This window comes from Bombina bombina, chromosome 9, assembly GCF_027579735.1.
Source record: "Bombina bombina isolate aBomBom1 chromosome 9, aBomBom1.pri, whole genome shotgun sequence".
NCBI classification, from domain to species: Eukaryota; Metazoa; Chordata; class Amphibia; order Anura; family Bombinatoridae; genus Bombina; species Bombina bombina.
In genome coordinates, this window is record NC_069507.1 from 259492278 (window position 1) to 259500837 (window position 8560).

An 8560-nucleotide genomic window follows, 5' to 3' on the forward strand; every position below is an offset into this window, starting at 1 on the left:
CTTCGGTCTATTCAACGTTTTTTGGGGTTTGCCAATTACTATAGAAAGTTTACTAAAAACTTTTCTTCCTTGGTCAAACCTATCACAGACATGACCCATAAAGAGAATGACCCACTCTATTGGTCACCTACTGTCATTAAGGCCTTTGATAGTCTTAAGACTGCCTTTGCTGCCGCTCCAGTTCTGGCTCATCCTAACCCTGTCCTGCCTTTCGTTATTGAGGTCGATGCGTCTTAGACTGGAGTAGGTGCCCTCTTGTCTCAACATCCTACAACTGACTGTTCCTTGCATCCGTGTGGTTTCTTCTCTAAGAAATTGTCTCCAGTGGAGTGCAATTATGAAATTGGTGAAAGGGAATTACTGGCCATAATTTTGGCACTCAAGGAATGGAGGCATCTTCTCGAGGGTACTAGCGTGTCAGTGCTCATCCTTACTGACCACAAGAATTTAACTTATCTATCTGAAGCAAAACGTTTGTCACCCAGACAGGCCAGATAAACGCAATTTTTGTCTCGGTTTAATTATGTGGTCTCCTACCTGCCTGGTAGAAAGAATTTTAGGGCTGATGCCCTCTCTTGACAATTTTCGCCTCTGTCCAAGGAGGAGTCTGTACCTACTCCTGTTATTACTCCTGACCATATATTAGCTACCATATATACCAATTTTACTTCTCCCTTGGGGGAGGAGATCCTGGCTGCACAAACCAATGCACCTCCTGAGAAACTTAGTGGTAAGTGTTTTGTCCCTGAGAATCTTCAAACTAAACTTTTGCACACTTACCACTATCCTAAAGCCACAGGTCACCCAGGCAAGAACCAAATGATTTGGTCTGTCACTCAACAATTCTGGTGGCCAGATCTTCGTTCTGATGTTGCTGCGTATGTTGCCTCCTGCTCAGTTTGTGCACAGAATAAGATTCCTTGATGTCTTCCTGTGGGTCTTCTTCAACCTATTGCTAATGGTGAGCGTCCATGGACACATCTTTACAAGGACTTCATTGTCAAGTCTCCTGTTTCCAATGGCAATACTGTTATCCTTATGGTGGTTGACCGTTTTTCTAAAATGTCACGTTGCATTCCCTTGATGAAGTTGCCTACCGCTCAGGAGCTTGCTTCAATTTTTGCCCGGGAGGTCTTCCGTTTACATGGGTTACCCAAGGAGATAGTGTGGGACCGGGGTAGCCAGTTTGTCTCCAGATTTGACTTTCCGTTTGTGCTCAAATGGGGATCCAGCTTTCCTTCTCTTTGGCATATCACCCTCAATCCAATGGGGCTGCTGAATGGTCTAATCAAGCTCTGGAACAGTTCCTCCATTGTTATGTCTCAAATCATCACAATAATTGGTCTGAACTGTTACCTTGCTCGTAATAGTGCTATTAATGCTTCCTCCAAGTTATCCCCGTTCATGGCGAATTATTGGTTTCAACCATCCTTGTTGCCCGATTCATTTATGTCTAAGGGTATTCCGGCTTTGGAGGAGCATCTCCGGCAAATCCATTCCACGTGGGTGCAGATTCAGGATTGCCTTCATCGTTCTATGAAGCGCCAAAAGTTCCAAGCTGATCGTAGGCATCTGCCTGCACCATCCTACCAGGTTGGTGAGAGAGTTTGGCTGTCCTCCCACAACTTGAACCTTTGTGTGCCTTCCAATAAACTGGCTCCCTGTTATGTTGGTCCTTTTCGAATACTCCGACGGGTCAATCCTGTGGCCTACGCTCTTGACCTTCCTCCTGCAATGCGCATCTCCAATGTTTTTCATGTTTCCCTCTTGAAACCATTGGTTTGTAATCGGTTTACCACTGTATTGCCTCATCCCCATCCTATCTTTGTTGACAACCATGAGGAGTATGAGGTCAGCAGCATTATTGACTCTCCTATGTCCAGGGGCCATGTACAGTATTTGGTTCACTGGAGGGGCTACGGTCTGGATGAGCGTTCTTGGGTTCCCTACTCTGATATTCATGCTCCCGCCCTCCTCCGTGCATTCCATGCCCGTTTCCCCAATAAGCCTTTTGTCCTCCCAGAGGTGAGGGTACTGTCAGGGTTTTTTCCCTGTTTTGTTTGCCATGTGCTGCTGGCAGCCATTTTACTCACCTCTCTTGCTGACTATGGTGCATTGTGCAGGATGCTGCTCATTTCCTGCACTTCCTTTAATGGCCAGACTAGTGTGCATCATCTGTGTGAGACGGGATGCAGTCTTAGAATTGTGATGTCATCACTTATTTTTTAAAGGGCCTCTGTTCAGTATGCTTTGCCTTTGCGTTGTCTCAGACCTGTTTGTGAGAGTTCCTGTGTATTGCCTGGCTGTCTAACGTCCTTACTGGTTCCTGATCCCTGGCTTGTTCCTGACTCTGCTGTTTTCCTTGTTCCTGATTCCAGCTCATCTGACTACTTGCTTTGGCTCCTGATTTGGCTCGTCAACTATTTGCTTTGGCTCCTGACTCGGCTCGTCTGACTACCAGCTCTGATTTTGACTCCTGGCTTGTTATTTGACTTGTGGACTTTTTATTATTTGTTGTTATTAATAAAGGTGTGATTATTTTTGCACTTCTTGTCTCAGTCTGATTCCTGGCACCCTGACAGTAGCTTAGGTTTTTGTTATAGTTAATTTTTTTATTTTGGGGGGTTGGTTGGGTGGTGGGTTTTACTGTTGGGGGTCCTTGTAATTTTTTTACAGGTAAAAGAGCTGTTTAATTTAGGGCAATGCCCAACAAAAGTTCCTTTTAATGGCTATTGGTAGTTTATTGTAAGCTAGGGTTTTTTATTTTTATAGGGCTATTAGATTAGGTGTAATTCTTTTTTATTTTTGAGAATTTTGTTTGTTATTTTTCGTAATTTAGATTTTGTTATTTTTTGTAATTTAGTATTTTTTATTTTTTGTAATTAGATACTTTGTAATTTTTATTGTAGTGTTAGGATTTTTTTAGGTGTATTTTAGTTTTTTTTAAATGGTAGTTAGTTTAATTTTAGTTTTATATTAGTTTAATTGTTAGTTTAAACTTACGGCTAGAGTTTTGTTGGTAAAGACCCGTGTAGCTAACGCAGCTTTTTTTCCTACTGCTGCTTCCAAACAACGCTGGTATTGAGAGCTGTCTGAGGGGCTGCGTTAGGCTCCAAAAAGGGAGCGTTGAGCCGAATTTTCCGCCACTTCAACCCTCAATACCAGCATTGCTTACGGTAGCGGTAAGCTGGAAAAACGTGCTCGTGCATGATTCCCCCATAGGAAACAATGGGGCAGTTTGGGCTGAAAAAAAACCTAACACCTGCAAAAAAGCAGCGTTAAACTACCAACGCAGCCCCATTGTTTCCTAAGGGGAAACAGTTTCTAAGTCTGCACCTAACACTCTAACATGAACCCTGAGTCTAAAGACCCCTAACCTTACACTTATTAACCCCTAATCTGCTGCCCCCGCTATCGCCGACACCTGCATTACACAATAAACCCCTAATCTGCCGCTCTGGACACCGCCGGAACCTACATTATACCTATGTACCCCTAATCTGCTGCCCCTAACATCGCCGACACCTACATAATATTTATTAACCCCTAATCTGCTCCCCCCCAACGTCGTTGCTACCTTACCTTTACTTATTAACCCCTAATCTGCCAACCGGACATCGCCGCTACTCTTATAAACTTATTAACCCCTAAACCGCCGCTCTCCCGCCTCGCAAACACTATAATAAATAGTATTAACTCCTAATCTGCCCTCCCTAACATCGCCACCACCTAACTTCAAGTATTAACCCCTAATCTGCCGACCGGACCTCGCCGCTACTCTAATAAATGTATTAACCCCTAAAGCTAAGTCTAACCCTAACCCTAACACCCCCTAAGTTAAATATAATTTTAATCTAACTAAATAAATTAACTTTTATTAATTAAAGTATTCCTATTTAAAACTAAATACTTACCTGTAAAATAAACCCTAATATAGCTACAATACAACAAATAATTATATTGTAGCTATTTTAGGATTTATATTTATTATACAGGCAACTTTGTATTTATTTTAACTAGGTACAATAGCTATTAAATAGTTATTAACTATTTAAAAGCTACCTAGTTAAAATAAGAACAAAATTACCTGTAAAAGAAATCCTAACCTAAGTTAAAATTAAACCTAACACTACACTATCATTAAATTAATTAAATAAATTACCTACAATTACATACAATTAAATAAACGAAACTAAATTACAAAAAATAAAAAAAGATGACAAGAATATTAGGCTAATTAGACCTACTCTAAGCCCCCTAATAAAATAAAAAAAGCCCCCCAAAATAATAAAGGTCCCTACCCTATTCTAAATTAAAATGTAACCAGCTCTTTTACTAGCCCTTAAAAGGGCTTTTTGCGGGGCATGCCCCAAAGTAATCAGCTCTTTTGCCTGTAAAAAAAAAATACAACCCCCCCAACATTAAAACCCACCACCCACATACCCCTACTCTAACCCAAACCCCCCTTAATTAAACTTAACACTACCCCCTGAAGATCTCCCTACCCTGAGTCGTCTTCACCCATCCAGGCCGAAGTCTTCATCCGATGGGGCAGAAAAGGACATCCAGAGTGGCAGAAGTCTTCATCCTATCCGGGCAGAAGAGGACATCCGGACCGGCAGACATCTTCATCCAAGCGGCATCTTCTATCTTCATCCATCCGACGAGGAGCGGCTCCATCTTCAATACCTCCGGTGCGGAACATCCTTCTTGACCGATGACTAGACGACGAATGACGGATCCTTTAAATGATGTCATCCAAGATGGCGTCCCTCGAATTCCGATTGGCTGATAGGATTCTATCAGCCAATCAGAATTAAGGTAGGAAAAAACTGATTGGCTGATTGAATCAGCCAATCAGATTCAAGTTCAATCCAATTGGCTGATCCATTCAGCCATCAGATTGAGCTTGCATTCTATTGGCTGATCGGAACAGCCAATAGAATGCGAGTTCAATATGATTGGCTGATTGGATCAGCCAATCGGATTGAACTTGAATATGATTGGTTGATTCAATCAGCCAATCAGATTTTTCCTACCTTAATTCTGATTGGCTGATAGAATCCTATCAGCCAATCGGAATTCGAGGGACGCCATCTTGGATGACGTCATTTAAAGGAACCGTCATTCGTCGTCTAGTCGTCGGGGAAGAAGGATGTTCCGCGCCGGAGGTCTTGAAGATGGAGCCGCTCCTCGTCAGATAGATGAACATAGAAGATGCCGCTTGGATGAAGATGTCTGCCGTTCCTGATGTCCTCTTCTGCTCGGATAGGGTGAAGACTTCTGCTGCTCCGGATGTCCTCTTTTGGTCCATCGGTGCCCAGCTGGGTGAACACGGCTCAAGGTAGGGAGATATTCAGGGGGGTAGTGTTAGGTTTATTTAAGGGGGGTTTGGGTTAGAGTAGGGGTATGTGGGTGGTGGGTTGTAATGTTGGGGGGGTTGTATTTTATTTAAAGGCAAAAGAGCTGATTATTTTGGGCATGCCCCGCAAAAAGCCCTTTTAAGGGCTGGTAAAAGAGCTGGTTACTTTTTAATTTAGAATAGGGTAGGCACCTTTATTATTTTGGGTGGCTTTTTTATTTTATTAGGGGGCTTAGAGTAAGTGTAATTAGCCTAATATTCTTGTAATCTTTTTTTATTTTTTGTAATTTAGTGTTTGTTTGTTTTTGTAATTTAGTTTAGTTTATTTAATTGTATGTAATTGTAGGTAATTTATTTAATTAATTTATTGCTAGTGTAGTGTTAGGTTTAATTGTAACTTAGGTTAGGATTTATTTTACAGGTAATTATGTAATTATTTTAACTAGGTAGCTATTAAATAACTATTTAATAGCTATTGTACCTAGCTAAAATAAATACAAAGTTGCCTGTAAAATAAATATAAATCCTAAAATAACTACAATATAATTATTTGTTATATTGTAGCTATATTAGGGTTTATTTTACAGGTAAGTATTTAGTTTTAAATAGGAATACTTTAGTTAATAAGATTTAATTTATTTCGTTAGATTAAAATTATATTCAATTTAGAGGGGTGTTAGGGTTAGGGTAAGACTTAGCTTTAGGGGTTAATACAGTTATTAGAGTAGGTCCGGTCGGCAGATTAGGGGTTAATACTTGAAGTTAGGTGGAGGCGATGTTGGGGAGGGCAGATTAGGGGTTAATACAATTTATTATAGGGTTTGCGAGGCGGGAGTGCAGCAGTTTAGGAGTTAATACATTTATTATAGTGGCGGCGAGGTCCTGTCGGCAGATTAGGGGTTAATAAGTGTAGTTAGGTAGCGGCGACATTGGGGGTGGCAGATTAGGGGTTAATAAATATTATGTAGGTGTCGGCAATGTTAGGGGCAGCAGATTAGGGGTACGTAGTAGGGTTGCACCGATACCATTTTTTTAAGACCGAGTACAAGTACCAATACTTGTTTTCAAATACTCGCCGATACCAATTACCAATACTTTTTTTTAATGTCATGTGACAGTTTACCAAGCACAATACAGACTAATTATTTAAGATTCCTTCTTTATAATTATGAAGGAATGTAGCTCAAAAGACATTATGAAATAATTAAAAAAGGTTTTATTTGTCACAAAGTTCACAGAACATGTTTAGAAATAAAAATATTACAATAAAATATATTAACAACAACAATAAATAACAAATATAAAATTGCAACCAACCAAAAGTGCCATACAGTAAAAAATAGAACAGAATACTGTTTAATCGTGGTGAACAACACTATGGGCTAGATTACATTTGACTGGTAAGCATTACCAATGCTCTCATTACACGTCCTACTCCATTAAAGGCTATGGAGTTGGAAATGTGAACAGAGCATTGGTAAAGCTTACCAATCAAATGTAATCTAAATCTAGTCCTATAATTGCAGGATAAATGTTCATTGGGATTAACTTAATTATTCCTATGAGTACTCTTCCTGCAATTATATAAGCTAAGATGTTCCTCAGAGTACAGTATGTTTTGAACATAATTGTGTAAGATGAGAACTAGCAGTATAAAAGGCAATCTAGCAATTAGAATAATTTTTCAAAAGTTAGTGGCAAGTTCTTTTTAAGGAACAGAACAGAAGCCTCTCTGCATGTTCAGCTATAAGTCTGTTTTTGCTATCAGTAAGGAGGTTCAACTTTCCACACTACTGCATGGGGCAGAAAGATATTTTTGGGCCATTTTAGCCAGAGCTGGAAATCTGTTTATTAACTGCCCAGTACTTCAGGGGTTTGTCTGAACGAGGTACAGTGATCTCTCCTACAAAAAGAGCAATTTGTATTGGCAGAACAGTAGTAAACAATTTTTAGTTTAGTCTCCACTCCAGCTTTAATTGAAATGGGAACATGCAGTTTGGAAAAAACACCACAAGATAGCATATGGGTAGTAAGTGGAGGTATCGGTTTAAGTATCGGTGCATTTGCACGAGTACAAGTACTCATGCAAGTACTTGGTATTGGTACCAATGGTATTGCAACCCTAGTACGTAGGGATAATGTAGGTTGCGGCGGTGTCCGGAGCGGCAGATTAGGGGTTAATTGTCTAATGCAGGTGTCAGTGATAGCGGGGGCGGCAGATTAGGGATTAATATATGTAAGGTTAGGGGTGTTTAGACTCGGGTTCATTTTAGGGTGTTAGGTGCAGACTTAGAAATTGTTTCCCCTTAGGAAACAATGGGGCTGCGTTAGTAGCTGAACGCTGCTTTTTTGCAGGTGTTAGGTTTTTTTTCAGCCCAAACTGCCCCATGGTTTCCTATGGGGTAATCATGCACGAGCACGTTTTTCCAGCTAGTCGCTACCATAAGCAACGCTGGTATTGAAAGTTGAAGTGGCAGTAAATATACCTTTATGCTCCCTTTTTGGAGCCTAACGCAGCCCTTCAGAGAACTCTAATACCAGCGTTGTTTAGAAGCAGTGCTAGAAAAAAAGATGCGTAGCTAACACACCCCTTCAGCCGCAAAACTCTAAATCTAGGCGATTGAGCATTAAATTAAAGCAGTTGATTATGCAGTCACTTGTTTCAAAGCTCAGTTTATTCAGCAAGCAGAGTTTAGCAAGCAAGTTACAACTTACAAAGAGAATAATAACACAGCTGTTGTTTTTGCAGGCACTTATTAGCGGGGATAATTTTGTCCCATTTACTATCTCCTCCTCCTCTAATTCAGTGTGTAGTATTTTATCAATGAGTGATATTATTTGGATGGTCCATCTATGGGTATTTACAAAAGAAGTTTTGAGAGCTCTTAATCATTTGAGTTATATAGTGTTTTGCTTGTATAAAATATAATTTATTTTTCTTGGGAACATTATATTTCCTTTGAAATTCATCGAAGCACAATATTTGATTATTTGTGAGGTCCACCAAATGCCCTTTATTGATTATTTGTTTATCTTTTCATTGTTTATTATGAAAATCAGGTAAAATATGTTTATTACGGGGGGGAGGCAGCTGCTGACATGAGAGCAGCATAACTCCAGAGCTCTGAGTTAGCTGCCCCAAATAAATCTATATTATCCCGGAATAAAGACAACTTCAATTGCCAAATATGGTTGCTG